Below are 17,600 nucleotides of genomic sequence, written 5' to 3'. Positions count from 1 at the left end.
GGATAACGAGTGTGTGAGGTGGTACAAAGAAAAAGAAAAAATTATACAAATCTGAATAAATTCAGAAAGAAAATATATTTTTCTTTTTGTCTAATATAAATCCTAATGTTTATCACTCCCAATAAATATGAAATTATATAATTGTATTCATAGTTACACTCAGTTGCACTAAGATACTGCGTTGCATTGACTGACTTTGGAATTGTGATAATTCATACACTATGTCCTTCATTACAACACTTTGTCCCCACCTGATTTGATTATCAGTGTTGATTTTATGTAATTCAAGATTTGATTGATTTTAAATTTGCCCTAAAAATGGTGCACCATGTCAAGCTTTTGGAAAAGTTGCAAATTAATTTTTCATATTATTATACAGTGGTACCTCAACTTACAAGTAGTTGGAGATACCCTTGTGTGGTGTTTGGGTCTGTGGGACCCGTTTTCATTTTTTTATTAAAAGAAAAATTATACAATTAATTAATTTTTCAAACTGAGACTCACTGACTTTGGCTCATTTTCTGTGAAGAACATATATCAGAATACATATTTAATGACCACACACCATACACACCCCCTACACATTTCTATTGCATATAAGATGTCCGGGTCCACTTGACCCGGGGCTAATAGAAGTGTGGAAATTGATGTTCTGTGTACCACATGCAATAATAGATGATACAATGAATTGGAAATCTCATGTAAAGAATATACAACATGAAGTGGCAAGACACAATTCAATAATGAATAAAGGAAAATATGTTCTAGACCAAAAATCACTTCAATTACTGCTCACTAGTGTTACCATATCTGAGTTATTGTGCAGAAATATGGGGAAACAACTACAAATGCGCGCTTCATTCACTAACGGTGTTACAAAAAAGATCAATTAGAATAATACATAATGTTGGATATAGAGAACATACAAACCCTTTATTTATTGAACCACAATTATTGAAATTCAAAGATTTGGTGCATTTGCAAACAGCTAAAATGATGTACAAAGCAAACTATAACCTGCTAGCCAAGAACGTACAACAATTCTTCTCAACAAAAGAGGAGAAATATAATCTTAGAGGAACATCTAATTTAAAACATTTGTATGTTCGTACAACACTTACAACTTGTAGTATATCAGTATGTGGAATTAAATTATGGAATGGATTAACCAAAGCAATCAAACAAAGCACCAATATGTCTTTCACTTTAAGAGACTGTTCAAACTACAAGTGTTCACAAAGTACACCGAACAAGAATTAGGATGAACATCCTGAACCCTTTTTCCCCTTTTTTTTTTTTTTTATTGAGACAAATATTATTTATGTATTTAATATTTGTATGCTTACTATGGTATGTTATTTATTTATTATTTATTTGCTCTCTGTTCTGTTACAGAGAACAAGGAATTTGGATAAAATGTATATGGTACGAAAAGGGGTAGGATTAAATAAACTCTGCTTTTTCCTACTCCTTTTCGGACGTGCTGTAATGAAACAACTGGAATTGTTTGATGCATCACATTGTATCGTATGCATGTTCCGAAATATACTGAAACTGAACTGAACTGAACAACTCCTCTGACTGTGGTAGACAGTATAAGTAGATATATCTGATTTTAAAGCCATTACTTGCTCCTATCATTGTCAATGCTCCCACATGTTGGATCTAAGAAGACAACAAGACGCCTATAAGAACAGACCAAAAAATTGGAATTCCTCTTCAGTCTGCTAGAAGAGGTAAATGCTGTGCAGTTTTATAAAATTACTTTGAACAACTAATTGTAGTTGTAGTAGTAATTTATTTTGGATGGATGGACTCTAACAATATTTCTTATCCAAAAGTTAGTTTTTGTCATGATCCGTTACTCGGGTCATGGCGTGATTTATGTTTAGTGCCTTGTTTTCTATGTTTTAGTCTGTTTCCTGGCTGCACCCTCTTTTCTTTCGTTTACTGTTGGTTTCCATGGGCACTAATTCTCCACACCTGCCTTTGTTTTGAAACGAGTGTTCCCATCAGCGGTTTTGGTTATCACTCCCCTTTATAGTTTTCAGTCAAGTCGCTGGGTCAAACGTTTCTTCTGTTTTTTCACCTCACTCAAGTGTTTTTTCCGCACACTAGTATTCCTAGTTGTTCACCCTTGGTGACTATTTGATTTGTTGCTCCACGCTTTTTTAGCGTCTGAGCTTTTGTATTTTTGTCCTGCCTTAAATAATTAAAGCTTAATCCTACCTGCACGCTGATCCCGCTTGTCTATCTGCATTGGAGGGAACACCACCATCGCAGCCATGCGTTCCGACGTGACAGTTTTTGTCTTTTTAAAAGGTGTGTTATAACTAAAAAAAACATACCATAGCAAACACAGAAAAAATGAATTTCAATGGATGGCGCTGTTTGAGATACGAGTGTTTTGAGTTATAAGATCAGTCATAGAACCAATTGAGCTCAAAAATTGAGGTACTACTATAGGTAGAAATACACAATGATAAATGAAAGCAAAGTGATTTTAAAAATGATTTTAGATATACTGTAATATGGCAGCGCAGTGGTAAAAGGGTTATAGTGCTGGTGCCTCACAATAAAAAGGTCCTGGGTTTGATCCCTGGGCTGTGTGGAGTTTGTATGTTCTCCCCGGGACTGCCAGGGTTCCCTCCGAGCACCTCGGCTTCCTCCCACCTCCAAAGACATGCACCTGGTTATAGGTTGATAGGCAAAACTAAATTGGCCCTAGTGTGTGAATGTGAGTGTGAATGTTGTCTGTCTATCTGTGTTGGCCCTACGATGAGGTGGCCACTTGTTTAGGGTGAAATGCAGCCTGAATGCAGCTGGGATAGGCTCCAGTCACCCCATGACCCCGAGAAGGAAAAGCGGTAGAGAACAGATGGATGGGCTGAACAAAATACAGGTTATTCTATACGCTCTATAATACAGAAATTACAGTATTTATTTGGCTGTTTTATCTAAGAGATTACAGTATACCTGTTACACACATTTCGATACCTTCAACTGCGTAGTTTTACAAGGACATGGTTTTCTTTATTTTGCTGGCAACTATTGTAGACATAGAGCCGTTCGGTAAAAAACAAGTTTCCTTCCTGTACAAACTAATGCTACAAATGAAACGTATTGAAAAGGAGAAGTCGAAATCTGTCAGGTAAAAATATTATTGTAGGGTTGTACGGTATACCGGTATTAGTATAGTATCGCAATACTAATGAATCATTTTTGTTACTTTTCAGAGACGGTATCGTACCGAAAATGATTCATTAGTATCCCGTACCCCCCCGTGCCCACGTTGATACCCAAATTTGTGGTATCATCCAAAACTAATGTAAAGTATCAAACAACAGAAGAATAAGTGATTATTGCATTTTAACAGAAGTGTAGACATACGATGTTAAAAGAGAAAGTAAGCAGATATTAACAATAAATGAACAAGTAGATTAAAAATAAATGTTCTACCACTTGTCCTTAATAATGTTGACAAAATAATAGAATAATAAATGACACAATACGTTACTGCATAAGTCAGCAGACTAGTTAGGAGCCTTTGTTTGCTTACTTACTACTAAAAGACAAGTTGTCTAGTATATTCACTATTTTATTTAAGGACTTAACTGCAATAAGAAACATATGTTTAATGTACCCTAAGATTTGTTGTTAAAATAAAGCCAATAATGCCATTTTTTTGTGGTCCCCTTTATTTAGAAAAGTCCCAAAATATTTTTTGTACTGGTACCAAAATATTGGTATCGTTACAACATTATATTATTGGTGTTAGTCTGTTTAATGAGGGGAAATCCTGTCTGATCCATTCTTAAGTAGTTCCTCGCTATGCATTTGTCATGGTTTAATCAAGATCAAAGTACTTCACCATTAATACTCATAATTCCGGGGGTTCATTAATGCAACCTCACTTGCTGTAATCGTGATTGGTGCATAATGAGGAAGTCCTATCACTGTGTTTTTATCGTTGTAAGAGTTATTCGGTCTGCATCAAAGTTTAAAAAGAGGGCCAGACTTTGTGGGCTTCTGTCAGGAAGCTACATTACTTACAAGAGGTTACTTGAACAATATCATTACCAAGCACTTGTTTCAGGTTGCTGACGCTGCATTCATTTAGCAGTGAAATATGACTAATGGCACCAGGGCCATTATGGAACCGGAGTTTCGGTACCCATCCCCTACTCACAACCAAGCTACAGAGGCTGACATGATGTGGTCTTGCCCCAGCTTTGGAGGCCAATCTTTCAAGTGTTGTCCGATATTGCTGGATTTAGCAGTGGACTTTAGGATTTCGGTTTGTGGTATAATGCCACCACATTGCAAGGCCAATAGATTTCAAACACATGCCACAGCATTCGCCACCTTTCTTGCCTGTTGGTGTATTCTTTTTTTCTTGGAAATCGAACAACGCCACATTTTTTATGCAATCGCTGAAGGAGGTACTTTCTTTCCTGCAATTGAAGAAGCTCAGATGCAAACTATTCAACATAAGAGAAATTCTCGGACACCAAGAACCCGTTGACTGAATTTGTGAAAACATTTTATTTCAATGCTCGAATGAATGCATAACAGATTAATAATACATGATAGCAAAACATGTACTTTCGGAATAATTTGTAATGATATGTTGCTCTTTTGAAAACTGATAAAATTGATGAATAAAATGTTCCAGCGTGTGGCTGTGTTGTGGAACTTGATTAGAGTGGAGTCAAGCCTAGCCTGTCACTTTGGTGCTTTTAGCAAGGATGACAAAACAAATATTCTCCAAAAAACTTAAATGTAAGCCGCCTTTAATCTAAAGCCTCAGAGACTGGTGAGAGACCAATTATTAAGGTTACATTAGCGATGTGGCGTTGTCATTCCACATCGCTCATCCGAAAAGGTGGAAGATGAAGTGAATCACTCGAGTTAATCTCCACTAAACTTTGCCTGAAAGCTGTTGATATCTGATAGAAGTCGTGTTAGCATTAAGTGGCACATCTCGTTTTTTGACGATCCTAACGCCAAAGTCTCACAATATGATTTGTTTTGTTGATGAGGAAGAAAGTGCATCAAAAAGTTCTGCAAACGTTGGTCAATTTGATAGTAGCGCCAAGATTAGCCGTTGTGTTGTTAGCATTGTTCACCCTGAAGAAAAGGAAACGCAAGCCTTCTTTAAACATCACCAAGTAGGTCCTGGACTGCAATCCACAAAGGGAAGAGGATAGTGGGTTGTCCAAGACAGACTTGGCGCAGACGTATCAACACGGAGACAAAGACAGCTGGGGTGACATGGGCCAAGATAAAGAGGATCGTTCCAAACCGTGTCCGCTGAACATGTGTTGTTGCAACTATTTGTTCCGTGAGGAATCAAGAGGCTTAAAGATGAATAGGATATAGCGCAGGACATTCAATCTAAGACTTGATCCGACCAATCTAAGTCTACCAGCATGAACTGATGAAGCCTACTTGGATAAGAGGCGAAAAGTCTTCTAAGACAAACCAAACAGTCCAGTTGCGATCGATTGAATGCCCTGAGAATACAATGACCTGGATGAATGAGAACATCCATAGACAGTACTGTATATTAAACAAACATAACAAGGGGTGATGGATCCAATTTATATTTAATAACAAGGTAAAAAAATAGCTGAACTGTCATTATTTACAGCTGACACGTACACACACGCTCACTATACCGGGGGTGCACTCACAGTTTGACATTACAAAACTTCTTGATTTTAACAGCCAGGTTGCTCCAATGATTAAAATCTGTGTCCTAAGAACTCCGGCTTATTAGTGATTCCCAGAGCCCAAAAAATGTCTGAGGGCTATAGTTTTTTTATTCGGGCTCCAGTACTCTGGAATGCCCTAGTAACATTTAGAGATGCTACCTCAGTAGAAGCATTTAAGTCCCATCTTTAAACTCATCTGTATACTCTAGCCTTTAAATAAACCCCCCTTTTAGACCAGTTGATCTGCCGTCTCTTTTCTGCTCTGCCCCCCTCGACTGCGTGAAGAAGTTATCAGGTGACCACAGATGAGACGCTTGCTGTTCAAAGTCGGTACCCGGGGTGGACCACTTCTCTGTGCATCATTTGGGGACGTCTCTGCGCTGCTGACTTGTCTCCATTCAAGATGATCCCCTGATGGCCCCACTATGGACTGGACTCTCACACTATTAACTAGATCCACTCGACATCCATCGCACCGGTCACCTGGTCCAAGGTTTCTCGTTGTTCCCATTGGGTTGAGTTTTTTCTTGCCCTGATGTGGGATCTGAGCCTCGGATGTCGTTGTAGCTTTTGCAGCCCTTTGAGACACTAATGATTAAGGGTTATATAAACAAACTTTGATTGATTGATTGATTGATTGAATAAACAATGCAATCCAGTTTACCTTATCGGTTAATCTTCTTTGCCTGCAGTGGAAGGAAGGGGAAAGGCAGTGTCGACAACTCTGTGGATACTTACTGAATATATCATAGCGCACCACCCTTGTCTATTGTTTTCCTTGAACTCATATTGAGCTAGCAAAACTAGAAAATTGTAGTAAAAAAGCTAAATTACACACTAGTAGCACTCATTCTGTGCTGACTGAATGAGCAATGAATGAACATTGCCGCGCTGCATGGCACAAAATGGCTGCTCTGCGAGACACGTTTTCACACTGAGACGAGGTTCGTACACTGAACTATATTTTTATCTGGTCTGTACATTGGTGTGCCGTCAGGGCCAGCAAGGCCTTCTGTGCTGGCCTAACATAACCAGAAATCATGATCATAATTAAAGATAAAAGTAATTTTGTATTTACTTTCCCTAAATATCTAAAATTATTCCTATTCTCTTCATGTCATAATATGCTCCTTCCAGCGCTGTTGTTTTTAGGTTATAGAGTTTTTATCCAATCAGAATTCATCCAGCTTATGTTGCCATGCTGTACCAAATCTGCTTGAAGCCTGCAGAATTAACAACGCTGGCGTCCGTGCACTGTAAGTGAACGGGGACATACAGTTAGTTGACAGACAGTTGCGATCAGCCAATCAGATCACGAGTTGTTGTCAGTAAGGCCTTCTAGCTGGTCTAGAGCAGATATATAGTGATGTTATGAGCTAGATAACACAATAAACTCCATTACCCAGCATGCCACTGTAGTGCAGAGCATGTGCAGTAGCCACGTTTAGCCAGCGGGATGTTTTTGATGAGCACCTTGTGGAGTAAACTTTAAGAACACAGCCAATATGCCTCATCTGCATCTTTTATGATTAGACAAGACAACACATATATTTGCAAGGCCATTTTCAAGAAGGATATTTAAAGATAAACTACATCTTGTGACACAATGTTGGCCAACCCCAGAAGCTCGAATGGGTTCTACAGATTGTGAGTTCAGATATTGTATTTCTTTATTTTTTCACGTTTAATATGTTTTTTTGCTATTTTAATTTTAACAGTACCACGTAAGATATGTTTTAATTGCTGATGCGGGTTTATTGATTTTTAAATGCGGCAGAAAATAACCCGTTATGTACACTGTTGGTGGTGATTCAATGCCCAGTAGTGCGTAAATGTATTTCTGTATAGTATTTCTCCAGCAATGGTCATGTGGTGACATAAATGATGGTATTTTGAGAAGTTAGAACCTTTATTTAACCAGATAAGAAAACCCATTGAGATCAAGATCTCTTTCACAAGGGTGACCTGGCCAAGAGGTCAACAGCACATGTCACAGAGCAGTTTCAAAATAAATACATTAAGACATACATTTTAAAATACACAAGAGAACTGTAAAACAACAGAGATTTACATCTTTAAAAACACAGGCACTGTGCAAACGTCTCTCGCTGTTTGTCCCTCAGGACAGAACGGAAGGCTCCAAATGGAAGTAGTTCTGTAAGTTTCAGTTTCGTCTGCAATTCATTCCATGCCATAGGGGCAGCAATGCCAAAAGCTCTTTTGCCAAATTCAGTCCGTACATGAGGAACAGTTAAAACATACAAATTGTTAGAACGTAATGCGTAAGAGCTGCTTTTTCTTTGTAACAGAGTACACAAGTATGGAGGTATTAAACCTAAAAGAGCCTTATAAATTAAAGTCAGCCAATGTGTGTATCTGCGTGCACTCAATGAAGATAAGTCTTCATTGATAAGTAATCATTGACGTCGGATATCACTGAAGGCCTAGGTGGGAAACGCACGGCCCGCCACTGTGTCTGTATATTGCAAATTGAAAGGTTTGTTCAATGAGGGGTTCAACAATTTAAGCCAGAAATATGTAGAATATGCTTTAAAAAAATAAACTAAAATACGGAATGTAGTGTAGCGCGATGTAAGGGATGACTGTATCTAATGCACTGTACTATAATTCTGCATGGTTAGCTTTGCTCTCATTGCCTGGAATGTTGCACTATCAGTGACTGAGCCAGGATAGTCCTGCCTGCCACTCACCTGGTCTATGATTGGATTGAGGTAGACCTTTGCGCAGCTCAATGCTACACTTATCAGTTGTGTGGCAGATGGACTTGTCATGGTTCCTGTCAGATCTGATGAGGGGACTACAAGCTTCACAATGGAGCTAAATGCAATCTCCTCCGCTGCAGCTGCAATGGCTGCCTCAGGGACATGCTTATTAGACTTTGTAAACAGCCAAATGTGAGCTTTAAACTGTAAGAGCTACTGTCAGGCACGATGCCCCCGCCTGCTAAACAGCCTCTATTAAGAGTGAAAACCTTTCTTTTAACAACATCTTTCACTTCTGGAAAGTTTTAACCAAACTTGTCCATTAAAAGTGACATTTACAGAAGTAGAAAAATCTAAGAATTTTTGGCAGGGGGGATAATACGGCACAGCTTCGCTTGATGATGAAATATCGGACCTACAATGGAAATAATGAGGGTACACGGAAAGTAAAATCGTAAAAATGCAGGGCTGATTACCTTTTATTAGATGCTCTTTTTTAAATCTCCCATTTCCTTCACCCATATAAATCTCAGTTGGATCAGTCTGAGCTTTTGCTAGTATGTCCATTGTATGAAACACAGATTTTCAATATAAATCAACATGATTGTTCTCTGATTATGGCCTTTTTCACGGAACACCCGACAGTGTGCGGAATAATGAGATTTAAACAAGCAGATATGTACATGATTGCCAGAGAAAGCTGAGTGCTGTTTAATATCAGGCTGAGTAAAAAGAGTCCGGGATTTTGGGAGACTTGTTCCCTTTTTTATGTAGCACACACTTGTCTGCTTTCCTGAGATCATTAATTTCTCCAAAAGAGATCTCCCCGGGTAAGACTCATTCACATGCAGATGAAAGTTGTCCTATCGCTCTTTCTTTCTATCGTTTCTTTTTTTGCAGTGTCGCTCCCTCCTATATTAAGCAAACGGTTAGCTTCGAAGCCCGAGGTGACGTGACACTCATATTTCAGCATGGGAAATGAGAATAATACAATGTGCCGCTATGGATACATTACACGTGAATTTGTCTCTCTTAAAGTGGGCAAAGGCAGACATGGCGTCACTAGATAAAGATAGCATTTACTGAAGATGATTGCTCTTTCTTTTTCATCTACCTGCTTGGTATGGTTCTACTATCTAAATAGTAGAACTATACTAAGTTCTACCATTTTTCCGCAAATCATCAGAATCATAATCAGAAATACTTTATTAATCCCTGAGGGGATTTAAGATTTTCCGCACAATCCCATTCAAGAGCAGACAAACATTACAGGGAGACAGAACAGGATCGCTGACGGGTCTGCCAACTTTTGGCGCCCCTTACAAAAAAGGTGAGAAACATGTAAACGCTGGGGTGAGAAAGAAAAAATATTCAGTCTAAGCCTGGGCCCCTGGAGAGGGGGTCCAGACTGAGGCCAAGGAAGAAAAAAACCTCATAGCTATAGCACACATAAACATGTGTAAGAAGGAAACATCAAAGAACACAAAATATATTAAAAGAGCAGAGCTGATGCAACCAGCTGCCACTCCAGCAGTGCCACTGCTACACACAGCCACAAAATCATCCGGCTCAGTGGCCTTTTGGTTAGAGTTTCCGCCGATCGGTAGGTTGTGAGTTCAAACCCCGGCAGAGTCATACCAAAGACTATAAAAATGGGACGCATTACCGCCCTGCTTGACACTCAGCATCAAGGGTTGGAATTGGGGGTTAAACCACCAAAAAGTATTCCCGGGCGCGGGCACCGCTGCTGCCCACTGCTCCCCTCACCTCCCAGGGGGTGATCAAGGGTGATGGGTCAAATGCAGAGAATAATTTTGCCACACCTAGTGTGTGTGTGACAATCATGGGTACTTTAACTTTAAACAGCCATGCTTTACTGCAAACACATATTCACCGTGCACACGCTTCACTATATACCGCCAGGAAGACAAATGCATTTGTTTACTGGGGTTTTATTTAATAAAACACTAAATAATAAGGCACAGACAGCATGCACACGTAGGATTTTTTTCAGAAATTATTACTGTTACGATATACTGTATGATGTTAATATTATTTTCTTTAAAGGCAAATAATATAAAGCTTTAATACTATAGAAATGGCCAACTCTATAATTTTTCGGACATGCCAAAGGCTTAAATAATTTCAAACACATATCGTTACAATAACCACAAATATAAGTGTTTGTGTTACATGTAGCAATCCGTTGTTGACAAAGTCCCAGCAGTGCAGCTTTAGCAAGCAGGCACAGGGGTCCCCCCTGAAAAAATGTAATGCTCCCCCCTTAAATATTTTTCTGCAGCCAGGTGTCTCTCTCCCCCACACATGTACATTTACACATGCAGACACACACAAGCACACACATCCAATCATCAGGCATGACTCAGCCTGTAAACGTTCTCAGCCTCACAGTCGCAAATTAAAGAACTTAAAAATAGTAACAATTTAAAAAATCCACTATGGTTATAGCTAGTATTTTAGAGCACGGGTTCTTAACCTTTTTGACCCTGGGGCCTAACTTTTCAAATACAAAAAGGCCCTAAGCCCACCCAAATATTGACACTGAATTTGTCATCTTATTCTCTATTTTAATCTTACTCAATAATTGTATTTAACCTACTTATTTAGTCTTAAAAAGTGCTATAAAAACATTCTCCTCCAATATCATAAACAGCAACACTAATAAGGCCAAAACCCTATTCGCAACCGTTGACAGACTGACCAACCCCCCAACACAAATACCAGCCGAACTCTATTCCACGCAGAAATGCAATGAGTTTGCATTCTTTTATACTGATAAAATTGAAGGCATCAGACGCGCCATCAATATCTCAAGTAAAAAAGTTGGATCACCAACCTATTTAGGCAAAAGTAACACAGCAATGATGGCAAGCTTTAATGCCATAGACTCTAAAACTCTAGTGGAAACGGTGACAGCTCTAAAGTCATCCACCTCCATCCACATCCGCCTTGATGTTTTACCTACCAACTTCTTTAAGAATGTTTTTGACTGCCTATCAACAGACGTATTGCAAATAGTTAATAATTCTATTAAATCGGGCAATTTCCCAAAGGCTTTCAAAGCTGCAGTCATTAAACCTCTTCTAAAAAAGCGGAGCCTAGATGCCCTTCTTAAAGTTATAAATGACATCCGTCTAAACATAGACTCTGGCAAAACTTCAGTATTAATGCTATTGGACCTCAGTGCTGCATTTGACACTGTCGACCACTCAATACTTTTGGACAGGTTGGAAAACTGGGTGGGGATCTCAGGCACAGTTTTAAGCTGGTTCAAGTCATATCTACAAGATAGGAACGATTTTGTTTCCATTGGTGACTTTGTATCAGAAACAACCAACGTAACGTGTGGAGTCCCCCAAGGTTCAATCTTGGGGCCGACTTTATTTAACATCTATATGCTCCCACTAGGACAAATCATGCAAAATAATAACATTGACCATCATTGCTATGCCGATGACACCCAAATCTATGCAGCGCTATCACCAAATGACTATCGCCCCATAGATCTTCTGTGCCAGTGCATAGAGCAAGTCAAACACTGGATGTGCCAAAATTTCCTACAACTAAATGAAGATAAAACTGAGATAATTGTTTTTGGTGCTAAAAAAGAAGGTTTAAAGTCATCCAACACCTTCAATCACTGTCCCTGAAAACCTCAAATAAAGCCAGAAATCTTGGGGTTATTTTAGATTCTGATTTACATTTGGACAGTCACATCAAATCAGTAACAAAATCAGCCTACTATCACCTCAAAAATGTAACAAGACTTAGAGGGCTCATGTCAGCTCAAGACTTAGAAAAACTTGTACATGCCTTTATTACCAGTAGGCTAGACTATTGTAATGGTCTCCTTGCAGGTCTTCCCAAAAAAACTGTGAGGCAGCTACAGCTTGTTCAGAACGCTGCTGCTATAGTTCTAACAAAGACCAAAAAATGTGAGCACATTACACCAATTCTTAAATCCTTACATTGGCTCCCTGTACATCAGATAATTGATTTCAAAATCCTCCTGCTCACATATAAATCACTACATGGTCTAGGGCCCAAGTATATCACTGATATGCTCCCACTATATAAGCCCTCTAGATCACTGAGACCAATCTGTTAGCCGTTCCCGGAGTAAACTCAAATCAAGGGAGAGCATCATTCAGTCACTATGCAACAAATAGCTGGAATAAACTTCCTGAAGATGTCAGACTTTCCCCAACTCTGACTACTTTTAAAACTAGACTGAAAACTTTTATGTTCACCTTAGCTTTCAGCTAAATCTTTTAATCTTTTAACTTTTAACGTCCGCACTGTTTTTATTTTTATTGTCTGCATTTTAATTTTGCTTTTATTTTCTTTCATTTCACTTTGTTGTCTGTGAAGCACTTTGAGTCTGCCTTGTGTATGAAAAGTGCTATACAAATAAAGTTGCCTTGCCTTGCCTTGCCTACTTACAGTTTAACGAGATAAAAACCTCGTCAAATGATATGAAACCATGTCTTAATCACACATATTATTATTTATTTAATATATACAGGTGACCTTAGGCTAATTAGAAAAATACAAAGTAACCAAATATACTGGGACTCAGAGATAACTGATGAAAAATAAATGTATATACAACAGTCTTATTCCACTACCTAATGAAGAGGGTCGCAGTTTCAATTGCCCAAGGACTCGGGGCCAGACATCAACATTTGAATGTTCTGTCAGAAAGTGCCTCCGCATTTTATATTTCTTTGAGACTGTGTTTACTTAATTGCGAAGTAAACACATCAACTTTCACACTGCACTGTCAATAATTGATTTATTCTACCTTTGCTACTCGATTCCAGCATGTGCTGCTGGACAGATAGTTTACAACCAGTGTTGGGTTAGTTAATGAAAACCAGTAACTAGTTACAATTACTAGTTACTTAATTTCAAAAGTAACTCAGTTACTAACTCAGTTACTTACATCAAAAAGTAATGTGTTACTGTGAAAAGTAACTATTTAGTTACTTCTTTTTTTCTTCTTTTTTTTTAAAGCTCCCATTAATGGCCTTTTAGCCTTCATTTCAGTACTGTTATTGCACTGGAGAATAATACAATCTGTTGATCAACTTGACATGCATTTTCATTTGCATTTTAACAAAATTAATGAAAAACAGTGCAACATAAAAAGGCATTTCTCCTTTCTTTAAAGTTGGACCAATGACCATGAATAAAAAACAACTGAAAGTGCAACATAAGAAGGCACATCATCTTCCTTGAAACATAGATAGTGAAATAAAGCCTGACATCTGGAGTGATGCTGCTGCCTTCCACACTTGGAGTCATGGATTGTAGAGTCCTTGTTTTCAGTGGCAGGATCATTGACACAGATGGTGAAGTTTCAGATGTAACACTTTTGAGGGGTTTAAGCACCTGGAGGACCTCTTCTGCCACTCTCACATCATCATCAGACAGGTTGATGATGTATTTGACATTTTTCTTCAGGGTCTTGTGGGTCAATGCAGAGTATATAGTTGCCTGCTGCTGCAACATATCATAAGTGGAGTTCCACTTCGTTGGGACATCATGTATGAGCTTTATGAGTAGGCAGCTTTAGTATTTCTTGCTTTGTCTTAAGTACATGAGCAGCTGTTGTGCTTGGAAACCTCCTTCCTGATCCATCCTATTGACTGAGATGTGATGCCAAATTCACTACATGTGCAAAGCACCTATCTGTGGTCCCAGCCCTGCCTCATTCACTGCAATTATTTGATTTTTGGCATTATCACGTGTGACTGGGAAATCTTTATCTTCCATTCTTCCACTGCTTGTGTCAGTACCTGCTCAAGGTGACTCTCGTAGAGGGGGCGTGTCTGCTCATCTGCCAGTCTGCTGTGATTAAGTGAGCGCTTATCGTCACATAGTTTCCCTGGACGTCCACCCGTCTGTCGTGAGCGCAACTGGTGATGCTCGGTATAGTTCATCCACAACTTTTTTCTTCTCCTGCTCATAAAGATCTGGCACAATCTTAGCGCGGAAGTGGGTGCGCGACGGGATGTCGTAACGTGGCTCAAGCACGTTCAGCATGTGTTTAAAACCCTCGTTTTGCACAACGGAGTCTGCTCCTATAAACACACAGATTGAATGGCGCGGGGCGTTCAAGCTCTTCCGTTACTCCGCTCGCCATGACCACGCTGTGTGTGGACTGAACGTGCATGCGAACAACCTTTTTGTTTTGTTTTATATATCAAACCGCGGATCACGTGTGTGCCTCCCCTCCACACACCCAGACACACGCCTCTTTTCTTCTCTCCGGCGTGTGACAGGGGAAGATTTAGAAGAAAGACACCGCAGCGCATCTGTTTCTAGCTGATACTACATAAAAAATAACGTAAAATAACGCAGTAACGCATCATGTAGTAACGGTAACTGAGTTACTGAATATAAAAAAATAACGCGTTAGATTACTAGTTACCGCCGAAACTAACGGCGTTACAGTAACGCGTTACTTTGTAACGCGTTAGTCCCAACACTGTTTACAACATGAAGAAACAGAAGCTCCAGAAGTTTTGTTGGGAATTCACGTTCCTTTTTTGGAATTATTTTCCTTCGTCAGCTATTTTTCTTTACATTTCTTTCTTCATTTAGGTTTGTGAGACCAAATAAATACAAACATAGAATAAACATTAAATAAGAATACTTGAGTCCATTGTGCATTTTACATAAGAGAGAAGGCTTGCTACTAATACATTCATTCTATAAATTACAGATGTTTACGTGTATAAAAATTAAACATCATCCACAGCAAACATTGCACACAATAAATGTGGCTCTACACAATTAAACCTAAGGTGTAGTGTTATCGCCCTTGGCTGGTCAAATTTAGCGCTACATGTATTTAACAATGTTGATCGCCAGAATTATTCTCAAACAAAAAAACAACCACAAATACATTCATCCATTGTCTAACGCTTGTGTGCGGAAGGCGGGGTACACCCTGGACAAGTCACCACCTCATCACAGGGCCAACACAGATACACAGACAACACTCACACTCACATTCACACACTCGGGCCAATTTAGTGTTGCCAATCAACCTATCCCCAGGTGCATGTCTTTGGAGGTGGGAGGAAGCCGGAGAACCCGGAGGGAACCCACGCAGTCACAGGGAGAACATGCAAACTCCACACAGAAATACCTCGAGCCCGGGGATCGAACCCAGGACTTTGGTATTGTGAGGCACATGCACCGTGCTGCCCAAAACAAATGCAATTTTTATGCACAATATATACATAGAAAGATCTGATCAAGTTTTGTGATGAAGCTTACATGTGTGGATTTCTACCATTGTTGCTGCTTGTCTGGTACAGTGTCCATCGCCTAAAAGGTCGGACAGGAAACTATGACTTAAGCACTGGCTTAGGGCAGAACATTCATACTTTGTTGTACAGTCTCTGTAAAAAAATATGATTTTTGCGATTTATTTAGATTTTTTTTCAGGGTTGGTAGTGCCATTTTTAGGTTGAAGTATTAGTCTTCTTCTACTCACCCTAATACTGCTTCATTGTGACATTTATGGCTCACTGTTTCGCCCTTCGAATTGGCAGGAGTACTGCATACGTGAGCAACCCTATAGTAGTTTGAATGGTTGTATCCAGCCTATTCGGGTGATGTTCGGCAAACGTAAAGCTTTGGCGGGCTGGATGTGGCCCACGGGCCCCAAGTTGATTAGTACTGACATTCAATCTTGTTGTACTAAAAAATTAATAATGTGTATGACGACCTTACAGACAGTCGTAAATTAAAGAATAAAAAAATTATAAAAAATTTAAAAATCCACTCTGGTTATAGCTGATATTTTAGAGCAGGGGTTCTTAACCTTTTTGACCCCGGGGACCAACTTTTCAAACACAAAAGGGCCCTGGAACCACCCAAATATTAACACTGAATGTAGTCCTTCACTCTCACGTTCCTCATCCACGAATCTTTCATCCTCGATCAAATTAATGGGGTAATCGTCGCTTTCTTGGTCCGAATCGCTGTCGCTGCATTGTAAACAATGGGGAAATGTGAGGAGCCCTTCAACCTGCGATGTCACGCTACTTCCGGTACAGGCAAGGCTTTTTTTTATCAGCGACCAAAAGTTGCGAACTTTATCGTCCATGTTCTCTACTAAATCCTTTCAGCAAAAATATGGCAATATTGCGAAATGATTAAGTATGACACATAGAATGGATCTGCTATCCCCGTGTAAATAAAAACAATTCATTTCAGTAGGCCTTTAAATTGTCAATTAATAAATGACAGGGTGCTTCATATTATATTTTATTGCATATGTATTCCTGCCCACTTGATATGATGAAACATTTGCACCTGTAGTACAACTGGCTTATAAGGTATTGCATTTGAATTCCGATTAACAATGGATTAGGATGGTAAGTACATTTCTGTTTTAAATATGTTCAAATTGTTATTTTACACAAAAAACAAAATAAACATAGAACAATTGTTTCCCATGAATTTGTTTTAGTACAAAAAATGCATCAAATTCAATTCAAGTTCCATTTAAAAAATGTAATAATTGTTTCACATAAATATCTATACATCCATTTTCTACCGCTTGTCCCTCTCGTGGGTGGCTGGAGCCTATTCCAGCTGCATTCATCGCAGTCACGTAAAAATGTGTATATAATAGATGTAAACATGTGAAGAAAAATTTAAATCTGCTTAGGGCCCCAATTTAGAGTGTCCACTTATCCAGGCAGACATTTGTGAACTCAAAAGTCACTGATGTCCAGTGTACAATCCTCGCTCTTAAATCACCATAAGGCTAAGTTTAGTCATGCTAGGAACAGGGCATTCCCAAACTGTACCCAAAGTGTCTTGGCGAGACTAAGATTTAAGTTTCAGCGGGACCTAAATGAGAGGGTAATAAAATGATAAAATACGTGTCTCTTGTTTGCATGGTGTAAATGAATGCATGATGTTCTGGAGCGTACTGCAGCACCAACACTGTCTCTAGTCTCCCATAATACTGAAGTGCCCCCATTCCATCCTAAACCCAACATTGCCGCCCCATGCACACACACTTGATGATTACATGCACTGAAAAAGTAATTATAGATTTGGTTGAAACCAACTTTTTAAACTGTAAAAACATAAATCAGGTTTTTGACTT

Source organism: Entelurus aequoreus, linkage group LG04, assembly GCF_033978785.1.
Source record: "Entelurus aequoreus isolate RoL-2023_Sb linkage group LG04, RoL_Eaeq_v1.1, whole genome shotgun sequence".
NCBI classification, from domain to species: Eukaryota; Metazoa; Chordata; class Actinopteri; order Syngnathiformes; family Syngnathidae; genus Entelurus; species Entelurus aequoreus.
This window is presented reverse-complemented; position numbering follows the sequence as displayed.